This window comes from Chaetodon auriga, chromosome 9 (genome assembly GCF_051107435.1).
Source record: "Chaetodon auriga isolate fChaAug3 chromosome 9, fChaAug3.hap1, whole genome shotgun sequence".
Classification (NCBI taxonomy): domain Eukaryota; kingdom Metazoa; phylum Chordata; class Actinopteri; order Chaetodontiformes; family Chaetodontidae; genus Chaetodon; species Chaetodon auriga.
In genome coordinates this window covers 12517278-12542630 of record NC_135082.1, presented here as the reverse complement: position 1 = coordinate 12542630, position 25353 = coordinate 12517278, and the positions used below count along the sequence as shown (strand labels likewise).

Here is a 25353-nt window from a genome sequence, read left to right as displayed (position 1 = left end):
AGGGGGGTGGGGGGTGGGGGGGGGGGGCAACATTGTTTAGTGTAGGTTCAAAAAGACCCTCAAATTGATCTGGGACCCAGGATCTCTGGAGTCCAAGGTTCTGTACTAACATGTCTGCTTTGTGTCTGTCTGTCTAATGTGCTTCTCTTTGACTGGTTGGAGTCCCAAAGGCTATTTTCAGACTTATTCCCATGACAGCCGAGTCCTTGATATGCCTGGGCAAAGGCCTATACGACAAGACATCTTGTATTGTCTGTTAATGTGGACAGCATGGATTGTCTCTTGTTTTCAAAGGACAGTGCCCTGAGCCATATGCTTTTATCGCTTTAGTGACGCACAATTGATTTAACCTACAATAGGAGCACACACACACACACACACACACACACACACACACACACACACGCACACACACACACACGCACACACACAAACTGCATGATTGTTTCTTTCTGACTTTCTGGGATTTGGTGGATAACTGAGAAGGTGTGTGGAGAGTCATTACATTCAAAACCCAACTCAAACTGCACAGCACCGCTCCAGTTGCCACCCAGCCGGGTAGCACGGGGTGTCCTCTTTGACATTGCATGTTACCCAGCTGGGAAAGCGCTGACCGGACAAAAATTCAATCAGTATTAAAACCAAAGAACAAGAAAGATCACAACAAACTTTGGAAACAACCTAAAATCTGGATGGAGGAAATTGGTATTATTAATATTAAAGTGTACCCTGGTCTGCATCGGGGTGGGCAATATACCACTTTGGTCGCCAACGCCGGTGTCTCGTTCTGCCATGACATGGATTTTGATACCGTCATTACAGTGACAAATGGCTGCAATAACATGAAGGCTAGAGGATAGAAGGCTGCGCACCTATAAGCTTCAAAATGGTTTTTCAAGTTCATTTTTGTATAACCTTACATAACCAGACCTAACGTTATCTCCACATACTGCAACACAAGCTCAGCTGGTGTTGTTGTTACAGGATAGCTCCCTCTGCTGCGTCAGTATGTGTGTGTGTGTGTCTGTTACTGCGTATGTAAATGTACTTGATAGACATGCCCTGTGGTGCACTGACTGTTGCACTTATATAATATACTTTGGGTTTTCTGCCAAATAAATGCTGTTGAGATGCCTAATCCTACCCCTTGTCTAACTCTGAGAATGAACCACATTACATTTACTACTTAACCTACATTATGGGGCAGCTACTCCTTACAAAACACACATAGGCTTATATTTTCATTCTGATAGACAGCGATAGACACATGATTCATCCAATCACCCACCAAGAGGAAGGTCAGCCACATTCACAGCTTCCCACATTGTGCCCTCTGGTTGTTAAATTAAAGTGAGCAAATAACACGTCCGTAGTGGTCAAGTGTTACATGTTTTGTTATGCTTTTAATGTGTTTTGTTGTGATTGTTAATTCTATGTGCGAACCACATTTCACTCACTAAATAGGATAATGAGCTCATTTGCATTTCACTGAACAGAAGTAATTTGAACAGAATTTAATTGACTTGATTAAATTCTGAATTGATTTGACACACAGCTGCACTAGAAAAGATGACAACAAACCAGGCAGCACTATTGTCAGAAAATCGACAAGAAAGACGAAATCATGATCGATGTGTGGGGGAAAATCTAGATAGAAATAATGTGCGTACATGTCAGTCAGACATCGTTATCCAGCGTTTAATAAGTGATATTTTCTCATCATGACCACCTGATTATGAAGTTGGCACCTTTTTAGCATTCAGGACATTAAACAAACTTCTATTCATGTAAAAGAGAACTAAATGAATCAATTCATCAAATTCAAATTTAATATGCCACTTTTGGACCTTTTGCAGTCAAAATGTCAACTTCAGAATAATTAATAATGAACTGGTCAGTAACTACAGGCACAAACAACTTCCGATGGCAGTTCCCCTCACACATTTAGCAGCATTAAGACCTGGAGTATGAGAGCTTCAGTTTGCCATTAAATAATGTTGGTGTAAAATGTCCTTTGGAGACGAGGGGAAAATAAATGGGCTTTTTGAAGTGCATAATTGCATTACATGAAAAGAGCTGAAAATCAGCAAGTCCCTCAGCTCAGTGTCTCTTTCACAGATGCCCATCTTTACATTTCCACTTCAACAAATAGATGACCGGTTTTCTCTTGTTCTTTTGGAGTTTGTATGTTTTCACGTCTCATTGTCAAGTCAGTCACTATGTCATTATGTACAGTGCTGCTGGAGGCCATGTCAGTTCAGTGTAGGGTTAATGTGGACATTATCTGTCTCAGATCTCATTCTGTTTTCATTGCTCAGTCACTCATGAAATCCAATAGATGCACAGAACTGCCGCCAGGCCGTGTAACACCCGACCCTTGAAAATGATGTGGAGGATGAGGAAGAGCGACAATAAATCTGCAGCACAAATTTGAATGCTGAAGGAGATGGCGCCACTATCTTGCACTGAGATGTCTGTGTGTGCATGTGTGTGCATGTGTGTGCAGTATGTGCTGTATGTATGGGCTATAGAGCATTATTGACCGCAGGGAATAGAAGGGATCAAAGGGTTAATTGACTGTTAAGCCTCCATGCTGCAGAGATCAAAGACTTTCAAGTCTTATGATCACAATCAGCACCTTCTCCATGCACGCCTAGATCCTCTCGGCAAGGTCACAGCTGATAGAACTTGTTAGGATTTCTGTATGTCCTTTCACTGTAGTTATAACAAGGAGCCAATCTAAGACTGGCAATAAAAAAAACACTGATATTATTCCAAGGCAAAATATGATACATTGACTTTCATTGTACACACATCGGAAAGGAGGAAAACTATATTGTTTACAGAAATATTCCATTGTTCTTCAATGATTCCAATGTCAGCCAAAATACCATTATACTGCACGTCAGGGAGAGTTATGAAGCTTTATCCAGAAGCTTCCGACCTTCGAGTGAACAGATCTGCTATTTACCGTTTACACTTTGACATCTGTTTTGAAGTTGATATGGACCTATGCTGTCTTCTGCATTAATGCATTTATTGAGGAGATAGAGTATACTGTCTAATTGTAATGGAATGAGTAATGCGATACGTGAGAATTCCTCGTGTTTCTTTTGTAATTTCATTGAAAAACGGGTAAACAAGGGAGCAGTTTGTTTTAAAAGGAGCTTTATCCCACACTCCATTTGTGCACTGTCACTAAAAAGATTACATCCATTACCTCAGCTGCAATTAATCATGCTTTCCAAAAAAAGATTAATAGATAAATAAACTCAAGACACCATGTGTTAGTGATGAATATGTTTGTGAGTGAAAGTATGTATCCACCTCTTTAATTGCTTTTGATCTGGTGACAATATAGCTATAAAGGTGCACGTTTCTCCAGGGTTTATTTTAATGCTTTGCTCCCCAGGAACAATAACAATCTACACTATATCAACTCTTAATATTACTACATAATTAAAAACTTTTTACTCTGTAATTTTCCATAATTATATTTTGTAGGTCTATCATCATAATAAAGAAATTTATATCATAAGTGATTACATTGCAGTATTGACAGTGTTAACCTGTTTTGTCTATTTTCTGTCTAAATACTTCAGAAAAATTAATCAATACAGTACCCTGTGATTATTAAAAAGCCTACCGTGTAATTTATTTGTCGTTCTTCTATTCTTGACATATTGTTGTCATCCACTGGACCTGCATATTTGTCCCAGGAAGCATCTCTTGTGCTGTGTTCTGATTCAGCAAGCTGCACAAACTTGTATCATCTTGATGAATACCACCTCAACACGTGCAGGTGTGCATTTGTGAGATTTGGCTGTTAGCAGAATCAAGGTCTCCAAATTGCTACATCAGACTGCCTGTTGTGCTCCTTTAGCGAACAAGATTCATTTACAAAAATGAAGAAAACTCAAGAGCGAAAAGAAGAGCTTGACGGTGAGGACCTGATCCTGCTGTTGGAAATGAGCGCATGGAAACAGAAGAAATCGCAGTGGCAGTGGTGAGAAGATTAGAAAATATTACTACAGCTGTCAACAGCTGTGCTACGACAGAGATAAAGGACAGCTGTGACAGGAGGTTAAAAAAGAGTACGAGAAAATGACTAAAGAGGCGATCAAACCAAACTGATACCAAAGAGACTCCACGTTCTTGGAAGAAGCTCCCATTGAATTTACCAAATGTATTTTGTAGAGTCTTAGACCATCTTTGAGCTGAGCGTGCATGACTGAAATTACACCACAGTTTCTAACAAAATAGCCTTCATTTCATTTCCTGTGGCGCAACCTTAGACCAGTCCATGCAGTGATGGTTACTAGGCTGCAAACACGATCACTGACAAGAATGGACATCATCTGTCTCATGTTGTTTTACTTAAACAGTTTGTCGTAACTCCATAGATAATATAGGCAGTTTCTGACAGTAATTGCTGAAAACATAGGCTTGCCTAGAATGAGTGGCTGACACCCCCAACCAACCCGCAGTTGTTGCTGGTCTGAACCGCCTGAAAGGTTGAGAACCCTAACTAATGACATCTATCTGCTCTATTCCACTGCCACAGAAACCTTCACTGGCAGTATCTTTAGCAGGAGGTCATCCCCAGTGTTAATGAATGGAAACAGCCTGTGAGTGAAAGTGTGTGTGAAGGTGTGAAGGTGTGTATGTGTGTGTTCATATCAGGATCAGAGAATGACTGCTTTCCTTTGTTCCAGTCCAGATTCACTCATACTTTCCTGAGTTGGTCTTTCCCTGGGAGAACAGTGGGTGGAGCTGGTAGTGACCATGCAGAGTGTTCACCTTTATAGAACCATATTCTCCATAATCTCGACTGTGGACAGACTCTGCTAACACACCCAGCGCCCAGCCTGTACTGTCTCCAACCTCGACATCCCAGCTGTGAGCCCCTGAATGAAAGACCTTCGAGCCTCAAAACACACGCTCCTGAGAGCGTCTGTGGATCGTCCTGCAGGGAGCGCTGCTGAGCTCTTTCCAATGCAGCCTTTCTCCTCTGTGGCTCTGACTGTGTCTGAAAGAGCTTCTATCTCTCTGCTTACAGCCTCCATCCCTTTCATCATCCAACCATTGTGCACCTCTTCCTCCCTCATGGCAGCCATCTTGGACTCCTCTTCCTCTTCTAGAAACTGGTGGAGCTTCTTAAATTGCGTCTCTTCTCTGTGTGTCTCCTCTGGGTGTGTCGGGCCTGGAACTTTATGTGTTCTGCTGTTTGATCAAGCATCAATTTAATTTTCTTAACAAGCCCCAGTTTGTCCTGTAAGAGCTTCAGAGATCTCTGGAGCTCGTTCCTGTGATCCTGTGCAGCCTCGTCTATGGGGCTGAATCTGTGCTCGATGTGTATTTTTGAATCTCTGTATATGCGACACACTGGCTGTTCGTGGTCCAGACAGAAGGGTTTGAGTTTTTCAGACTGAGGACAGCACAGAGCCTCTGAATCTCTGCTCTGTAAGAAGGCCTCAAACAAATTCTTCAATGCAAAGTTTAAAGTCAGTTCCTCCTTTGAAAATCGTCTCTTACAAAGTGGACAGTCACGTGTTTGCTTCTGGATTCTCAAAGATTTCACATCTAGCAGGGCAGCAGAGATTCTTCTCTGACAGAGAAGCCATTTTCTCTCTGACTGAAGCTGAAAACACAGCAGACAAAGAGTACAGTCAGTCATGGCTCCGCTCCCTCCTCTTGTAATTTCACTGAAATGTATTTTCAGCTTCACTTTAATTTTTCTTTTTAACTCACATTCGGTGTGTTGTCTGTCAGCAGGGTTGAAGTAACAGTACTCTGAGCAGCAATCATTTTTTGTCCCTCTTTAGTGAGGAAGAATAACTTTCCTGGTTTGTCTCAGGTGAGTCAGGTGAGGGGTGGAGCTTTGTCAGACCTGCTCAGCTTAATGCCAAAGCTTTGGATAAAACACAGCGGTGTGTTTCATTCCAGTGTTTATCAGTCATTGCTCAGAGGGAAATGTGGGTTAATGGGGTCCAGAGCTACAAAACTTCCATGCTTACACATACACATATATTCATACAGAGCACAGATTTCAAATGAAGTATTCCTGGTTTTCCATCAATGACCAAACATTTAAATATCCTTACTATCTCCCATACATCTTGGGTCTAGGCTCCATGTGTGGATTTGAAACACTGAGTCATATTTTTAAGTTATTTTGGCCTCGGGTGACACAAAGATTTGTGCCAGGTCTGTGCTCTCTTGAGAGAAAATTTGCTCAGTTCTGCCTTTTAAAGATTGCTAGTGATCTATTTAATCTCTAACTGTCATACTAATACGTTAGCTAATAATTTCTTTGAACGGATCATACCATCGTGTGAAACTTCTCTGTTGTGAGCCTCCTTTGAGTTTATAAAAGGCCTGTTCTTGACTGGCACTTTGACATGTGCAAGGAAAAATAAGAAACCTTTGCTGGCTGTCATGCTACTAAAGCTCTGTCACGTTTTTTGATTTTTATTGAATCTGCCCGCACAACCTGCTCAGTTACCTTGGTGACAGCTGTGTTGTTTTTATGTTGCTAACATCTTGTCTTTTTACCACGTTGTGTCATTGTTAACATGCTGTTGATTTGTAGCTTAGCGCTCCCATTAAAGCTAGTTGGGGAACGTCAAATGAGACACAGCTCGGTTCCAGGCATGTGTTGTGGAGACGAGGACCTTTTCAAACCTGGCAGTCTGGAAGTCTGACAGACGCTCGCCCTGCATGGATGTCAAGGTTGATGCCCTCCTCACTGGAGACAGGAGCCAGACGTTTTTTTGGCAGTTGGAGGTTGTCATCAAAGCGACAGACTGTGCTGCTGTTAAAGAGAGACTTGTGCTGTTTGGATAAGGGCAGTTCATGGACCACCTCAGGGCCAGTTTTTCTGGGTGTGCATGCTTGGAAGTGTTTGCTCCTGACATGAGCCGGTCGGTCAAAGAGGTGCTCCTGGTCTTCAGGGATGTTGCAGAGAGGGATTAGAAGTTCTGGTGCTTCCTGGCTTGCCTGGCCCTGGTCTTGCCACTGGTTTGGAGCAGGCTTTGACTATCTCACAGGGGTGCGAGAACAGCAGGGAGGCTTTGCTAAGAGAATGTGTGAGTATGTATGGAGGCAATCATCTGACCGTCCGGTCTGGGTCAGAGGGCTGCTGACAAGCTGATGCCTTTGTGCCTTCCTATATTTTGGAAGCTCAGAGATCTGGATCCTTGGCTGATTTGTGACATCCATCTGCTGAGCCTTTAGCGCTGCCAGCCTCAACTCTGCTGGGGTTCACAAGAGGCCAAAACTGTATCATGGCAAGGATGTTTGTCATCTAAAGCTTGTCCATTTACCTATGACCAAAATGATGCCTAGAGCCGCATGAGGATCACCTGCTTTGTGTCAGCTGCGCCTCCTCCTTTGTTTTTTTTCCATGTTAGATTACCAGTGACAGGTCAAATCACCTTTCACTAATTTATGTTAATTCTGCAAGTAATTAAATCAAACTTGTCTGTTGTTAGGTTAAAGTGTTCTGTACTCGGCCAAAGATCATTTGTGAGGGAAAACCTCCACTCTGTAACACTGCTGTACAATCGTGAGCGGACTGAATGTTTTCTTGGGTCAAACAACTCCAACAGAGTGATACGTCTTCTCTCTAGCAGATCTTGTCACAACAGTTTCAGGAGTCACATTCTCCCAGTTAAAATTCTATTTATATCACATTAATAATTGAAGCACATAAACTCAATATTTTTTTCAATCTAAAGAACCCTTGATTACTGACTTCCCAAACTTTGCTCAAGACTGGAAGGTGAGAAAGCTTTGAGCCTTTATTTTAATAAAAGCTCAAAGGTGGAGGTGGTGGAGTGAGTCATCAGATTGTTGATATTTCCTGATATAAGTGCAGCGAATATCTCCTCATATCCCCTCCACTAGCATTTTTTTGCACGCAGTTCTGGCTCTGTAAATGGGAAACAAACAAAGTGGCTCAGACAGAGCCACAGATCACTATTCCAGCCAATCAGCAAAGGCGGGGTTCACACTCTTACGCAGGACAAAGGGAAGGGGAGAGGAGATGGGGCAGTGGGAGGGAAGGTAATGTGGTATGCTAATGTGCATTGTGAAGAAGGGGAGATGTCAAGATTAAGAATCTTTCTCCAGACTGACTCACCCCACCTTTAATGACTTTATTCGCGCTTTTAACAGTGGAATTAATGTCTTATACGAAAGTTGGACTAATTAACATTTGATAATTGACTTACTGACATTTCTGCAAACTTGACAGCTTATTAGAAACCCATGGGGATTTTTCACAACAGTGGTTGTTAATAGCTAATTACTCATCTTTAAGGCATTAGTAAATGGTTTATGAAGCATTAATAAAGTTTCTTTAGGCATTTTGAGAACTTCTCAGAGCCTCTATGTGGCAGCATCCTGCTTATGTTGCAGGATTCTCCACTTCCACTTCCAGTTGAAACAGTAGTGTAGCGTGAGAGCAAAACGCACGTTAACACTGCACTTCTGTGACTGCTATAGCACATCTGCACGTGGGAGGCTCAGTGATGTGTAAGCGTGAATGTAGGTACCAGTGCATTTGTAATCCAGAGGTCTGCCAGAAGTGCAGAAGCGAGAGGGAATTACCATCTGTTAGTCCTCTGCCAACATCCAACGCAGTACTAACCGTCTTCCTCATGCATAATTACCCACACACACTCCGTGAGGCTGATTCTTCTTCATGAGACTGCCTCAATCGTTGCCTCAGCTCACTCCTAAAGCCTGATTTAGCAGCAGATTACAGAGTTGGATTAACACAGTCGAGCATCAGGAATTGCTTTCAAAAGCAGACCCCAGGTCAGTGCCGAACTGTTTCCCCTGAAGGATCAGGTCTGGATTCAGTAAGGCTACACTAAGCTCTGCTGTGAGATGAATTACAATGGGCACACTGTGAATGTCAGTTCCTTCACGTGCATGATCCTCTTCATGTTTTAAGTCATTTCCATAATTTGAATCTGCTATAGCAGGTACAAAAGTCACTCTTTGGATGTGATTGGTCATGCAGTCATATCTGGGAGAATCAGTGTTTCTGTAACACTTAAGGCTGCTGATGATTAAAAATAGACAGAAAGTTAGTGTGGAACAGAGTTATAATCTGCTTTGACTGTCCTGTCACATAATGCTGTATGCATGACTGTCTGCAGGCCCGAACCCTGCAAGAAGAGAGTGTTTCCTCTGCTTACAACGAGTACGCCTGTCTGACGAGACATTCAGTTTACAGACATGCAGGGAGATTCTCGATAGCCTTTTCTGTCAGGTTGACAGAGGTAACCGCTGTTTTTCTCTGCTGTTTCCACATGAATCCTGCATTCAAGATGAACAGACAGCTCACTTAATTCAAAGCCAGAGAGAGAGGAAAGAAAGAATTCAGCTGAAGACAAAGTCAGAGGTAAAGAGTATGCAAAGATAAGGAAAGATATATCTAAGAAAGGAAGGAAGCAGCAAGGAAAGATGAACAGGTTGTTTGGTATGCTCCTCTTGTGCTCTGTAAATGTCCCTGCTTTTTTTATCAGATGCAAAAACGTTCTTAGTGCCTGCATTTCTCTCTCCCTCTCTTTCCCTCGCTCCATTTCTTTCTCTGTCAATTTCAAAAACCTTTCTTCTTATCTCCAGATCGTCATTCTTCTCCATTTTATCCCTTTTCGCCTTTCCCTTTAATTCTTCAGCCAGTCAAAGCAGAGCAGACAACATGCTCAGAGAATAAAACAGAGCGCACAGTCAGTGAAACTGAGCCACAGCATTTCACTTCTTGTCTTTGTCATTTTCTTTCTTTTCCCTTCTTCTTTCTCTGTCTAATCAAATGGTCCAACCTGCCTTTGGGGTTCTTGTTGGAGGGGTGTCTCACTGCAGGGGCTTTCATATTTATTCATCTCTCCTCTCCTCTCCTCTCCTCTCCCCTCCTCTCCTCTCCTCTCCTCTCCTCTCCTCTCCTCTCCTCAGGATCCTCTGTAGTGTTGAGGTGTGATAGCTGTATATCATTCCCCTAGGCATTCAGGGAAGCAGGTAGCCTGTTAAGGCTGTAGGTTATCTGAGCTGTTGATATACTGATAGCCGGAGGAGATTTTCTGCTGCTATTTAGGTGTTGCTCTCTTCTGTGTATTTCTGGCTGTGTGTACATTTAAGTTGTGTGTGTATGTGTGAACATGCAGCAGTGGGCTACAAAGTTCTCAGATGACAATTTAAAACATGTTCATTAGCTTACAACGGAAAACTGCATTAGCGCACATTTAACATGCAACATGTGCAAAACACAAATAGGCAACATGCTCTGCATGTGTACATCTTTGTTTCTCTCTTCTCGTGTGTCACACACACACAGACATTGGTATGGATGTATGTATGTATGGATGATTCGACTCCGCCATTGCCATGCATCTCTGATTAAATTGATACCGATAGATGGAGCAGGAGGGAAAACAACCTTTCCTATACTCTCCTTTGCCATCCTCCCTCCCCCGCTCACACACACACCCCTCTCTCCCTCTCTCTCTCTTCCTCTCTCACTCTGCCTCAGCATCTTGGAGCCACCGGCAGCATTAACAGTGAGGGAAGAGACTCTGTTTTCACACAGAGCACTGAGTGGAGCCAGCACTGACGCACAAACACACAAAAACGTGCACATACTCATTCACACACAAGCACAGGGAGAAAACGGGAGGTGGACGGAGGCTCCAGCTGTAGCATGTCCACTGGCTGCAGTCAGACATGTAGGAGGAGGAGGTGCTCTGCTCGCCGTTCCATGTCCGCTTCAGTCCTCTAAGCACCTCCCATCCCCCGCTGAACGCTCGCTCCCTGGCTCTGCGGTTGCTGAGGGGTTGGCTGGAATGACCCGGGAGAGCGGGAGACACAAGGAGATGCGCTAGACGGGGCTGTTTGCCGGGAGGACTCTCTGATCCTTGATCCCTCCTCTTCTCCAGGCTGACAGATACAAGGCAGACCTCTGATCTGCCCCACACATGCATGCCCATATAGGAGGGCATGGCTGTGTAGACCAAGGGTCTTCATCCAGCCCGGTCACAGAAAGGAGGACCACCTCAGAGATACGCAGGTAAGAGGCACCACAGCTGGGGCTGCTCTGTTGGATTTCCATCTGTATTGATCTGCGCATATATGAAGGAATCAGCTATGTGTCGTCTGAGATAAAGATTACTTACTCCTTTGATTATTCATCTGTTGGTTTGATTATTTACTAAAGGTTTTGCTGTGTGTGTCTTGTTTGTGCTTGCCCGCTGTGCTGCTGTGCTGCATGGTCATTGATTAGAAAGAAGATGGGTCTGTGGATGAGCACTGTGGCAGCATGATAATGGAATATGTCTCCTGGAGGACATGGTCCGATATCCATCAGACGTCTGGGGAATGTCAGTGGGAATGAAGAAGGTACAACAGGGAGGTAGCAAGAGAGAGGAAAAAAAAGAGAGAGAGCCGGACAGAGAGACTGAGAGTCCATGGCATTTCATATAATTTATGTGAGTGCCATATCCTGTGGGCTTCTGCTGTTTTTAGGGGGTGACCATTTGGCTTTGCTTTTCCTCACTGCTTCATTTGTCATTCATATATTCATCCCACACACCACATTTGGCCAGTTTTTCAATTAAAGTCTACAGGCTGTATTTCACAGCAGCTGAAATGCCATAGAGGAGTTTGAAGAAAGGGTGCTTACCGTAGCTGGAGAGCAAGAAGAGAGCCCACGGGTGGAGTGTGGTGTTACACCAAACCAAGCAGGGTGGAAGTTGGGGGAGAAGCCCGGGGACAACGATGGAAACTGTGATTTCCTGCATAATTAGACTGAACAGTTGCGCACTGAGAGAAAACATGTTGGAGCTATGAGAGGCTCATACAGAGGACGTGAGTGAAAATGAGCCCTGACAGTCATTTTATTTAAGATGTGATGTTGCTCTTGATACCTTGAGACTTTTCTGTGGCTGCACCTGCATACAAGGGAAAAGGTCAGTTTACAACCTCTGCCAATAAAGGATTTCTCCCCAACTCAACCCTCCACTAAGCCTCATTATATGACTCTAAAATGGTTAGAGTGCTTTTTTTCTTCTGTGGATGTCAATGACAGGGGCAGCAGCAGCCCCAAAGTGCATTTCAGAGATTGGCCCAGGGAGGATGTGCTTATTCAGAGGTGCCTGTGGCTGAGAGAGATGAGCTGTCCAGTACCGTTGCATGGAGCATACATCACAGAGCACAGGGATGTGGACCCAAGAGGAATCAACAGAAGGAAAGCCATTACTTAGATGACCAGGATTCTCTGATCTGATCATGTGGCTGTGCAAGTTATAGAGACACCAGGCAGGAGCAAAAGGAGGGAATGAGACAGGTGGAGCGCCGAGGCAGGCTGACAGTCAGACAAGGAGAGGGCACTCTCTACAATGCCATGAGTAATTCTAGAGGCGGTACATTCAGCATATGCCAAAAAATATCAATATTTTCCATTATACAGCGTGTTTCAGAGTGGATGGTGGCTGATTTAGAGGTTGATTTTAAAAGCCAGGGATGTCACTCAGCCCGACTGGTTAGGCTGGCTTGAGATGGAGTGGGCGTCTGAGGTTGATTGCAGTAAAATGCATGTGTAGGTTGATTGTGGGCATTTTTGTGGCAGTAAATATATACACAGGCATCAGTGGACTACAAGAACAGCTAGCAAAAACTTTTTCTTCTGCAATGACATTTAATTATTGATATTCTTTTTTCCAAACGTGAAATATGATCAAAAGCACATTACAGCTCTGAAATTGTTTCTGTGATCGTGCTGTACATTGTACTCTCACACACAGCTGCTATTTTATCTTCTCTGTCAACTTCTGCTTAGTCATTAGAGAGAGCAGAATAGCTCCAAGGTTGTGGGCTCGAACAAATTAATAGAACTTGTGGTGCAGTCTTTGCGCAAGTGCACAAACAGATAACAAACTCTCACAGCGTGGCTCTCTGAGACGTCCCGACTATCAGAGGAATACCAAGTCTGGACATGCTTTCAAAATCCAATCGCCATCAAAGCAGCAAGGTCTGATGCACATGTAAGGGGAGGCAGTTGGCACAGGCTGGCAGCTCTGCAGAGGCACATAAAAGCACATTATAAAAACAGACTTGGCACTCGATAAAACCTACAGATTACACCAATTACAGTGGAGGGCATTTAAATGAGGGGAAACAACTCACATTATTTCAGTCTCACAAACACTTTACGCTGGTTGTTAAGCACGAGTGGAAAACTCTGTTGCAAGACACGTGAACACTCTCAGAGGCACGCATGAATTCACACATTCACTCCTACTGTTTTCCCCCGCTGGAGTTGATTTTAAATCGAAGTAATGATCTCCATCTTCTGTCTTGTTAGGCTAAATGATTTCTGTCCAGCTTTTAAAACTCTGCAGGATCTAAAACACAGAATGCAGAGTGGAGTTTAAGTATGAGACCGTCTTAAATGTGTAATATTTTTATTGTTATCAACAAATCTCATGAAAAGACCAAAACCACCAAGGAATTGATCTCGCTAATGAGTACCATCTGTGCAACCACAGTCTTATCTGGCTAATGCCTCTTTACAATTGAACTCCATTGACACATGCTTACTGTGATTACAGTGAGGACATGAAGTAGAGTTTATGCTTTGCAGCAGTGGAAGTGGAAGTACATCTTTGTGCATGCTAAACCACGTCTGTCCAGTAGAGAGCTGTGCTCCAGAGATTAAAAAAATACAGCCGTGGAGTCATGCCAGGATAAACTGCTCTGGCTATGTTTATCATAATGAAGAAATGTGTCAATCAATGCAATGCAATAGTATCTTTCATTTGTTTTTGATGGAGCACAGTGGCATGCAGCCACAGGCTGTTGCTACACAGTCAATAATACTTGTTAGTAGAATTTACTTTTTAGTAGATTTATATTTGGCTTTGGTCTTTGATGATATTGAAAAGACATTTTTTTTTATAAAGTCTCTTTATAAAACTACAGTGGGGATGGGCAATATAGCAATATCTACAATCTACCATGTAAATCTGTCATTATGTATAGTGTTTATTGCGCTGTTTTTAAATGTTTTTAACCTTGTTAACATGTCCATATGGTGTTTTGCATATGCTACAAGATGTTTCAGGAGCAAAATAAGCAATGAATGTCATGGCTGAGCATTTCTGCGTTGGAACTGCAGTGGACCAAAGTCTCAGAAACATGGATTCAAACAGCCAGGGTTTCACAAGTCACATAAGGAACCAATCCTGAGTCAAGCTGGAGGCTCATGTTATCTATTACTATTAACTTTTTCTGGATCGGTTTCTGGTTGGAACACGTATGGCTGAATTACTCCTATATTACCACTTGCCTTTGTGTAACATACAGCACAGAGCAAAACAGAAAACAAGCAGAGGTTTGTGTTTGATCAGGTGTACTCAAGCACTCAGGTGAGTGGTGGAGGGGTGGGTGGAGACAGAGGCGAGGCCTATTGGTATGTTCACAGATCCACACATATTAAATGAAGGCACAGGTGTAGAGTTACATCTAAGCCATTTTAAGGCATGAGGAGATCCTTTTTTTTCTCATGAAAAAACATCTGGATATGAAATTTTGATGGACAGAGATGAGTTTCAAAGGGTTTCATGTGTGGAAGAGAAGAACTTTAATATGTCTGGTTTAGTCTAGCAAAACCCTTTTTCTCCTTGGTAGTGTAAATATCTTCATTTAGATACAACTAAGTGTGATCTGAAGGATCCAACACGTCTACGTGACAGGCAAAACTACCTTTTCAACAGGCACCATGTTGCTGAAGTGCGATGTTACAGAGAGGATCCCTTTTTTATCAACACTCACAACCAAAGGCCCATCCAACAATACTGTTTGGTTCCCATGGAAACCTTTTGTATTTCTAAAGAACAGACAGAAAAAGGAATCATTAGACAGACAGATAGATAGATAGATAGATAGATAGATAGATAGATAGATAGATAGATAGATAGATAGATAGATCATTTAGCAGGACCACTCACACCACGAGCAATACGAGTAACTACTCCAAAAACTGTCGAATAAATCTCTCTTTGTCTCTCACGTGCTTGTTCGCTCACTCTTGTGGTCACCCCTGACAAACAGCTGTTTCTGCTGCTGTATCTGAGTGGCAATCTGGCCGAGCAGTAGGCCAGGCCCGATTCACACATGAGAGAGAGAGAGAGAGAGAGAGAGAGAGAGAAAAAAAAAAAAACAACAACCACAGTAATAAACTGGCAGTGTTACTGGGGCGATAAATATCTGAGTAACAACATGCATATTAATTGGTCTTTTGTGCCAGCACATTTCTGAGAATCACGCTAGTGCTCCGCAGCAGAGCGGTGCAGTGTGAAGTCATTTCTTAACTTGGCCCAGATCCCAAACTATCAACTGGGAAAAAGAAGACAAAAACGCAGCAAATGCAAAAACAAAACCACACTTTGGTTAGACATGTGCATGCTAGGACCAGCTTTCAGCCTCAATGACAGAGGCAGGCTGCAGCCAGTCTTTTTCAGATATGAGTGTACACCTTTTAGCTGTGCCACTGGGATGGCAATGTCGTCCAACAAGCAATGGAAAGGCTGCCGTGAAAATTTGCTCAACACTTTATCATGTCTCATCTCTTAAGGATGAATTTTAATAACTTTGTCTGGTGGATTTTCATCTACCTCCACCATCAGGTTAAATTTCTGCTAATTATAATGTACTCTGTGTTTGGTGCAAATTAGCTATTGCTAGCATTGCTAGCATGCAACACTAAGATGGTGCACATGGTGAACATTATACCTACTAAAGCATTGTAAGCATTGTCGCTGTGAGCATGCTAACATTAGCATTCAGCTTCCAGCAACACTGTGCCTAGGCCAGCATGGCTGTGGACTGGAGTTCACATTCAGATAGAAAACAGCTCTGTATCAGAACACTACAAGGAGCTGTGTTGATGGAGACACGTTGCTTCAGGTACTGATGAGACAAAAAACATGATGAACATGATGTACCTTTCCCTGATAGACACACATGCTGCAGGATTTCACATTGAGGGTGAACACAGGGAGAGCACAATGGTTGAATGAATTAACATAAACACCCGAGGAATGAAATCTCAGGCCAAAAATGGAGGCTTCATGTCCATAGTCGAGCAACAGCCATAGCTGAAAATGCTCGGGGTCATGCATCATTTGCGAGACATGTGGAGTCTGAGGGGAGAATATTTGCATTCTCAGTCGCTTGAACACTATTCTAATCCTGCTGATTTGCACATGAATATGTATACTTTACACACAACCACAAAGTAAAAGCACCATCATTACTGCAAGGATTGTGTTGATGACTTTTTTTTGTTTGTTTGTTTGTTTCACAGGGTACAAACACAGCCAAGGGCCATAGAGCTAATTACACAATTAACTGTGGTTTCATGTTCCCTTCTCTGTCACGGTGGCACTCCAAAGGCTGCTTCAAAATATACACAGTATTTGATGGTTGGGCATTACAAAACTCCCATCTAGTCCACCTGAGTGTGTGTGTGTGTGTGTGTGTTTGTGTGCGTGTGTGTGTGTGTGCGTACGCGCGCAAGTCTTTCTGCAGCCACATAGAAAACAGATGACTGCAGTGTTTTCTGCAGGTTCAGCCTGCATCCCAAAATCACACTTTTCATTTGTCAACAGCAAAAACACATGGATTTTAAAATGTGCTATAGATTTGTGTGCTGTAACAAAAACTCCATTTTGCAGGTGAGGACAGTTTTAGAAAAATAGCCAGAGGGGGGATGCTGTACACGGAGGGAGGAGCGGTGGGCAGAGATGGTGCTACTGCAGGAGAAATGAGGAGATCAGTGAGGTAGACTAAAGTGGAGAGCCATCAGGACGCTCTCTCTCTCGTACTCCACACTCCTTGCCCACATGTGGAAATCCAGAATGAACTAAATCTTTCAGTACAGTAGGTCTTTCACCAAAGGAATGGGCAAAGTATTTGAAAACAGATAGATATATTTACTTAATATTTCAAAAGAATTTAATGGACTTCTCTTACTCCCGCTCTCTCGTTCACTCTCCATCACCCCGATCCTCCACCTCTCTCCTTGTCTGGTCCTGTTGTGTTGTTCCTTCCTGTTCTTCTTGAATTTTGGTTTACATGACATATATGTGCATACAATGCTGAAATAATTCAGACACTGCACAACAATATTATTCTTAGCAGCTTCTTTTTTTTAGCTTATGTCACTATTGTCATATTAGAAATGTAAATTTTGTTTTAATTGAGAATCATGTCCAAGCTCTTCAACTCATAAAATCAACTGAATCTATTTATAAATTCTCCTCAGTTCATGTACAGTTTACATTTTGGAGATGCAATGTTTCCACCCAAAAGCAACGGCACAGCCAAGATCTTATCGGGCCTTAAGATTGACTGCAAAAACTGTAATCGTTCCCCATGTCTGTCTTTGACTCATATCTTCCCAATGTCCATTACAAATCCAGAATAAGTTGGATAGAGATGCGAACCATCTGTCTTCAGATAATGTGCAGAAAATGAAAAAGAGTCTGATCAAGATAAAAAAGAAGCAATATATTCCTCGAGTCTGATGCAAGTAAGAGAAACAGACTGAGACAAGAAAAGAGATGCACATAAAGATGTAGAGCTGAAGATGATTGATGATTTTTACTTTTTTCCCCGTGCAGAGGAGAAAACAATCTGCTGGAAGTGTCAGATAGCAGATTTTGACAGTGCATTTCAAGTATTTGGAGATGAGGTTTGAAAAATAGTATGACCGCATGAATAGCTTTTCACTGTCATGGAATACACACACACACACACACACACACACACACACACACACACACACACACACACACACACACACACACAACAACAACAATGCTGCCTGACTTCGGGCATGGCTCATGAGATTTAAGAAGCCGCTGATAACATTTTAATTGTCTCACCGGTAATAATGATCAGCAGTGAATGTGGGACTTTTGCTAACAAACTGACTTGTTTCAGTCTTAAACCACACACGGCAGCAGAGTGCAGCTCTTTCACATTTCTCTGAATCACAGCAGTCAGTGGCCCTGCTGCTTGACTCATAAGGCCCACTTTTAACAAATTTGTCGAAGTCTGGAAAAAATATGTCATTTTTTTGTCTGGTTTTGTAACTCAAGACTGCGCGTCTTTGAGCTGTTCATAAGATAGAGATCTATGTTGAGACGATCAAACAGATAGAGCGTCTGTTATATAAACAGCAACAAGCAGGAAGATGAGCAGGGGAGCTGCACAGCAGATAATGTTCTGAATTTAAGGAGTATTTCACCGCTGGAAAGACGATCTTTTCATAAAACTGTGTAGAAGAGAGATGTTAATATTTTTTAAAGTGGTGCTTTATGTCCAGAGAACGAGAAAGAAAAAAGGGTACCTACAACAACCAGAATGCACTGCATCGTGTACCATGAGCTGGGCGGTGCTTGGTTTTGGGTTGTCCGTTCTCAAGCAGGAAGTAATGCCAGCCGCCTTGTCACGAACTTTCTGATATTAAAGCTAAATGCAGCACTAAAATAAATTCATGACAACAACAAAAATGCAGTGCAGTAACACTGATTCATATGTGATCAGCAAAGCATCGCTTGACAGTTTGATCTGAGTTTGGTGCGCCGCCCCTCTCTTGATCCCGCTGTCTGTGGCTCTCTCTCTCTTTTCACACATCCATGGTCTGTGCAGGCAGGCGTACACAAAATGTGGAAGTACAATCTGTAGTTTGAACAACTGCCCTAGAGCAGAAGCTCTGAGTGCAAGCAGCACGGAGGGAAGTTAAACATTGTTCATTTGCGAATTCAGTTTCTAATCTATTTTTCATTCTGTCTTTTTTTTTTTAATTCAGTGCAGTACTTTCTATGCACATGTGTATATATTTTTAAAACAGTGCTTTTCCTCCCTGCGTCAGCTCAGGTTAGTGTAAGTTATGTGTGTTTTCTGATATGTGAAGTGCTGCTGTAAAACTGCAATTTCCCATAGGGTATCAATAAAGTACTCGATCCATACTGGCCACATTGTAATGATGCAAATCTGCTTGAAAATCGGCAAAATCTCCCTTTAACAATACAACTCACTGCTTATTGACAACATTTTTCACCCAATTTTACATCCTGTGATAGCCTTTCATTGATTTTAGTGTAGAACAATTGAGCAACATATCAGCATTGTAAGCCTCCTTCCTCCACACCCCTCTACACCAACAACAAACGAAATATGACTGTGGTGTCACAAAATGGAGGGTGCAGTAACTACGCCGGCTTGCAAAGGACCAACACTGCTTACGGTTAGATAGGGAAAGGGAAAGAAACAGAAACAGAAAAAGAAAAAGAAACATACCATTCATGTATTCAGTATTCAGGTGAGCTGCCCACTGGACAAAATGAAAAAAAAATATATATATATATGAAAGGAACAAAATCAATTTTCTAAATAGCTTAAGGGAAGTTAGCATATGATTTTGCATTATATTGCAAAACTGCACTTGATTAATGGGAGCTTAAGCAAACTGTGTAACAGTTGTAAGTATGAGTATTATTCACTGACACTGCAGCCAGATTTAAACATTTCATGCTTTAAGATGAATCGTGTGTGTGTGTGTGTGTGTGTGTGTGTTTTAACAGTAATTGTTTCATACTGACTAATGAAAATCACTTGGTATGTTTAAACACCCGTGTGCTCTAATAATTAACAGAAACCAGACTGGATTTCTCAGCCTGTTCTGTGTACAGACATGAAGTGATGAACAGCATTACAGGCTGCGTTAATACATTCAACACACAGTAAGGTGGACTGAACCAGAGGTGGGTGACGCAGAAGAACAACACACATCATAGTGAATCAGATTTCATCGTGCAATGTTTCACTGAACTGTCCCCACTGTGACCCTGACTTTCATAAAATGTCATCAAAATAATTGCAACAGCATTTACAGTAATTAGATTTACGCTACTAGCTGTTATTACTTTCAGAATGAAATAATTGAAATAGGATTCATTCAACACCACTGCGTTCTGTCTATAGTTTTACTAACTGACAAAACAATTACACTCTTTATGAAAGTGCCATACAATTGCTAGAATCATTCAAATGTTTGCCTGCAGCATTTTCAGTGCATTATTGGCCAAATATCAACTCCAATCTTGAATAAATAAAATATAAAACCACTGTAAATAGAGCACTACTCTACTACTGACAGAGAACATTGTTGTCTCAAATGAAAGCAGCTAATGAGAGGAGCTCTCTCCTGGTACGTGTGATTTGTTGGAGTAAATAAGTCTGAGGATTCATCTCAATCTTATTGTCTTTCTGTGGAGATTTTGGGGCGGCGGCGGGGGGGAGGGTGCTCTTTGATGTGTGTGCTGCTTCCTCCCTGAAGCAGTGCAAAGCAAAGATAAAACCTTTCCTTATAATACAGGGCCTCACTTCAAAGGTGTAAGAAGAATGCAACACTTTGACACATTGTCAGTGTTCATAGGCCTGTGTGTGTGTGTGTGTGTGTGTGTGTGTGTGTGTGTGTGTGTGTGTGTGTGTGTGTGCCCAAAAAATTGACTTTGCCTAAACACAATTATTTGAAAATGTTAGTTACACACAGATGTGTAAGGTCTGATGGTTTGATGGTTGGCCATGAGAGTAATTGGGAACAATCACAGACACAGGCTCATATATTTATGAGAAAAGATGGAGACGTGCACGCATGAGATGTGGCATGAATCCTAACCATGTGTCATACACGCACACACATCTACAGTACGGATATTTTGTGTGTTGTGTTTTACATTAACTGAAAATATAAAGTGTGTTTCATGCTTATGTTGTTTAATCTCTGTAAAGGAAAAGAAGCAGACCTGGAAACAAACTGAGACACTCCATGCAGTTGATGCGTATTCAGAACTGTGTTTGTGTGTAATGGGCTTAATCTTGCTATTTCACAGTGAATACATAAGCGTAACTGGCAGGTAATGTCCAGCATGTGCAGCAGTTTAACAGATTATAGTGTATCGTGTGAGCCCTGCAGTCTTAGACTTACATCATATCATTGCAAAGTCCCGTGTTTGACTCTCTTTGATTGCCCTCCGGCTGTTGAATAGACACAAAATATGATAAGCTTCCATATATGACCTGAGCACTTTGCCACATGTATCCACTGTACATTCATATACAGTATGTATAGTACATTCATGTGCAGAACAGATGAGAAAGTGGAGTCAATATTCTGCTAATTTAGTCAAGACAGACCGTGTAATTCCCCTGCAGATGATGCATAAAGCCCTGCTAGATTCTGCTGTCAACACAACACATCTATGTACAAACATGAGCTACGATGTCGACAAAAAGCTCAGATTAGCATCTCAACGCAACTACATCAAATTCTGTTTGAATCACAGTGATTGCTTGTGTAACAGAATTGTTTTGAAAACCACACTGACGGGGTTTATATTCATCCGTAGACTGTTTCTGGGGTTGCAGCTTTCAGCCCACAGGTCTGTTAGCATGCTGTGTGTGTGTGTGTGTGTGTGTGTGTGTGTGTGTGTGTGTGTGTGTGTGTGTGTGTGTGTGTGTGTGTGTGTGTGTGTGTGCACTCATGCATGAGTACACACAGCTATAGCAGCTCACGAGGAGTTATTACTGTAAGAGAGATTCTTTCCAACCCCTCTCATGCACACGCACATACACCCGTGGACTGCAGCACTGACACCGTGATTGTGTGGGGGTACATTCATTCTCTTCAGAGAAGCCTAATTTAAATTTTTAATGGGTTCAGACTCTTTGAGGAAAATAGAGAAGTGGCTTTACCGAACGCTTGTAACACTCCACCCCTCCCACCTCTAAATTTATTTAACCCTGAGGGAAGGATGCAGCCAATATGAACATTTAATGTAATTGGACACACTAAATGTGGTATTATGCAGAACATGTCCTCACGTAAATAGCACTCTGCCACGCATGAACGACCAATTTAGTCTGAAACCCCAGTGTTCCCTTTATTTCTTCTCTCGAACTTTGAGCAGAGTATTACATACAGCACCACAGTCATGCAGGATGTCTTAGGTAATGCACGGATATACAGTAACCTAAGTGTATCTATCTACTGCATCTAATAATAATAATCATTTGATGTGTGCAGAGGAGACATGAACATTTGATTATCATCGAAGGATTCTCTGGAAATTCTAAATGAAACCGCTGTTTACTGTAAGGGGATACAGTATTGATCTCAGTCAGTTCCCTCAGCTACTTCACAGAAGAACAACCTGATACAGTTAGATTCCTATAAACAGATTAAGTGCTGCTCACTTATTAGTTTGATTATGGCGATTATTAAGTTGCAGAGTGGAAAGCTGTAGAAAAATCGATATGAATCATGACCACTATAACGGAGCGTAACAAGCATTTTCTTGTGCGCAATGCAAGGACCCTGCAGAGGGATGACCGGGCAAGAGAAGCTTCATGTCAAAAGTGTTATCTATGCAGAGTCACAGGGACTTACTGTGTTACCGAACACATTAATTAACAGTGTTAAATGTTTTACTAAAACTTATAGCAGCCTTTACATGCATGCACATGTGCGCGCGCACACACACACACACACACACAGAGAGAGAGAGAGAGAGAGAGAGAGAGAGAGAGAGAGAGAGAGAGAGAGAGAGAGAGAGAGAGAGAGAGAGCACCAGCCTATAATTGTATAATTTAATTTCTTTCAATCCTGGAAAATGTTGTTATATCTTTATTCAGTGTTCCTCACCAAAAAATGCATTGTGTGTATGTGTTTCCTTTCTCACAAAACCTTTGCAAAGACAATTTTTGGAATATTTTGCCATCCCTCCACCATCCTCCAAAGGATAAGCAGTTGCAGATAATGGATGGACAGAATGTAGATAATAGAATTTTTTTGAACGTTTTGACACAGTTTGAGATGTTTTTCAAGTTCTACGACAGCGGTCAGGTGTTCGTGTACATTGTACACTGAAACAGTTTTTGCTTGTTCATTCCTCCTGTTCATACTAACCATGAAGTGATCCCTTCTTAATGTGTTTCCAGAAGCAAACAGGACATTAAGATGCCCTTTAACTTTAGATAAACTTCGGAATAAAGATGTCACGATACCAGAATTTTGAACTTTTGACACCCTGGTAAAAAGGGAAGAAAAGATTTAGGCACACAAAATAAGATTTTTTGAAATTAGCAACCTGCACACAGTGCTGGTACGGAAACCTCACTGAACACACACCAACATAACGTATTAACAGAAATTAACATTAGTTTTACTATTCTTAAATGTTTTTCCTACCTTGGGGGCCTACACATTCTTTATGCCATTATTATTGCTTTTAGTATTTTTCATTTTTTTCTCTATTGTTGCTTCACCTGTAAGCAGTGCAGTGAATAACAGCCACGGGTCGTTCGCTGGCTGCTCTGACATCCACTCACGTAGTGCTGCCTGCTTGTGCCTCTGCCTCCCCTCCAGTCACGTGGTGGCTTGGATGCTGCACAGAATGCTGGAACAGCCACAGTTTGAAGACCCTTTCAGTGTTTGCTTCAGCTTTGGAGATCATATGATTTTAACCACGTGGTGATGATAAAGTATCCAAGCATCAATACTTTTGGCAACCTTACTTACATGTGCATGAAGAAGGAATATCTTAACGGTCAGTGTCAACAGGAGGAATGATGACAGCGAGAAAAACGACAGAAAATTGTGAACCTGTCCTTTAAATCTGTTTGCATCCCTTAGCAGTCCTCCTACCTGCCTTTCCTGGTGCACTGCTCCATGGCACTACTCATGCTCAAATACCTTTGTTTTAACCTCGTCTGTGATCCGAAGGCTAACCACAGAACCAGAAATGACCCACAGATGGTCAAAGTGATGACATTCAACAAAACTGTCCTCCCTTTTATTTTTTTCATTATCTTACAATTGTGAGAACATTTGGCCTCACTTACTGCAAAGTAAATGGACCTGCAACACACACACATGCACACACACTGAGACAAAGAGTGAATCATGCAGAAATTAGGGTCGTTTTCTTTTCATGTCTTCCCCCTCTTGACATTAGCAGCCTAGCTGGATGTCTTTTAGGGTTGATATATAAAAACAGAATCGCCATAGATCTCTTCCAGAAATTTCACAGGCTCTAACTGGTAGTGGTTTTTGCAGCTGAGGCCACTGCTGAGACGACGCTCTTGTCTACTTAATTAATGGTCTGCAGGTAATGTGGGCGACCCGGCCTCCAGCACCAGTGGAGTACATTCTCTGGAGAAGAATCGGCCTGTAATGAAGGGCACTTAGACCACCTGCCACGAGACCACAGCCATGATTAAAAGTCACCAAGAGTTTCCTCATCACAGACGTGTTACTGAAACGCGCTGCTGTGATGCCACAGGTCTGCATCTGCAGTCAAGCAGAGGAAACCGGAGGAATACAGCGAAAGACATGTTTGCATATAATCTCAGTGCTGATGATGGAGTATCTTTCTGCACAACAGTGATAAATTGTGCTTTGACCAGCGCATTTTCAACCAGCGACCGTCTCCAAGGTGAAAAGTCTGGATTCAGACAAATCCTTTGCTAATAGCCTGTCATTCCTCTTGGGAATACAGTAAACATTGACTCTGTAAATTATATTTCAGAGTACATGTCTTCCTGACAAATATGCTGACAACACAGCACAACAAATATAGAACATGAATAATGCATTTACTAATGAAAGAGAAAAGTCAAAATAAAACAATATTCATGCAAAAGCCTGTTGGGATATGTGCACATCAAGCCTCGATCTGAATGAGAAAACTGTTTTTAGAGTTTGCTGCAGCAACACACAGAAGGATGCTCCATCTAATTTTGGCCAAAGGAGTTTCATCCAGCAGTGGGGCACAATTACAGCTGCTGATCTGCAGGTTTTTGTCTTGTTTCCCGGAAACACAATGAGATTAATTATGAATTTTGCCAGGGAATGAAGCCAAAAAGAGTCTGTGAGTGTCAGTAACATATTGTGTTGCTGTAAAGTCTTTTTTTTTTTTTTAAAGGATTACAAATGAAAATCACTGACGCCTTGAATCCAGACGAACATGCAGCTGAAGGTGAAAAATGTCTTTGCCCTAATGTCTGTAGCTGTAAGCTCCTCCACACCGAACATGCTGCAGTCTGATACATATAGTAAGACTTTCTGACTTATGTGTTGCATCAGCTTTAGTTTATCATCTTAGTCACAGTCTTCAGTCAGCATCTGATTATATTGTTTATTGCCTCTGCCAGCGAACTTGAAAATATGTTAACTTCACCCCAGTTTCTCTGTTGGCAGGAGCTGCTAAAAACTTGGAC

The 25353-nt window shown here is 42.1% G+C and overlaps 2 protein-coding genes across 6 annotated transcripts in view; one reads left to right on the top strand and one right to left on the bottom strand.

Annotated features, from left to right (window-relative positions):
- LOC143325735 (uncharacterized) overlaps positions 1-25353 on the bottom strand; it is a 155775-nt gene that overhangs the window by 65229 nt on the left and 65193 nt on the right. The window lies entirely within an intron of this gene.
- The window catches only part of frmpd3 (FERM and PDZ domain containing 3), a 78644-nt gene continuing 63829 nt past the window's right edge, over positions 10539-25353 (top strand). For 3 of the 5 annotated variants that reach the window (XM_076739023.1, XM_076739022.1, XM_076739020.1), the window contains exon 1: positions 10590-11074. The gene's annotated coding sequence lies outside the window, so the exon portion shown is untranslated. Of the gene's footprint in view, positions 11075-25353 lie in introns of all 5 variants that reach the window. The other 2 variants (XM_076739021.1, XM_076739026.1) reach the window with 2 other exon arrangements.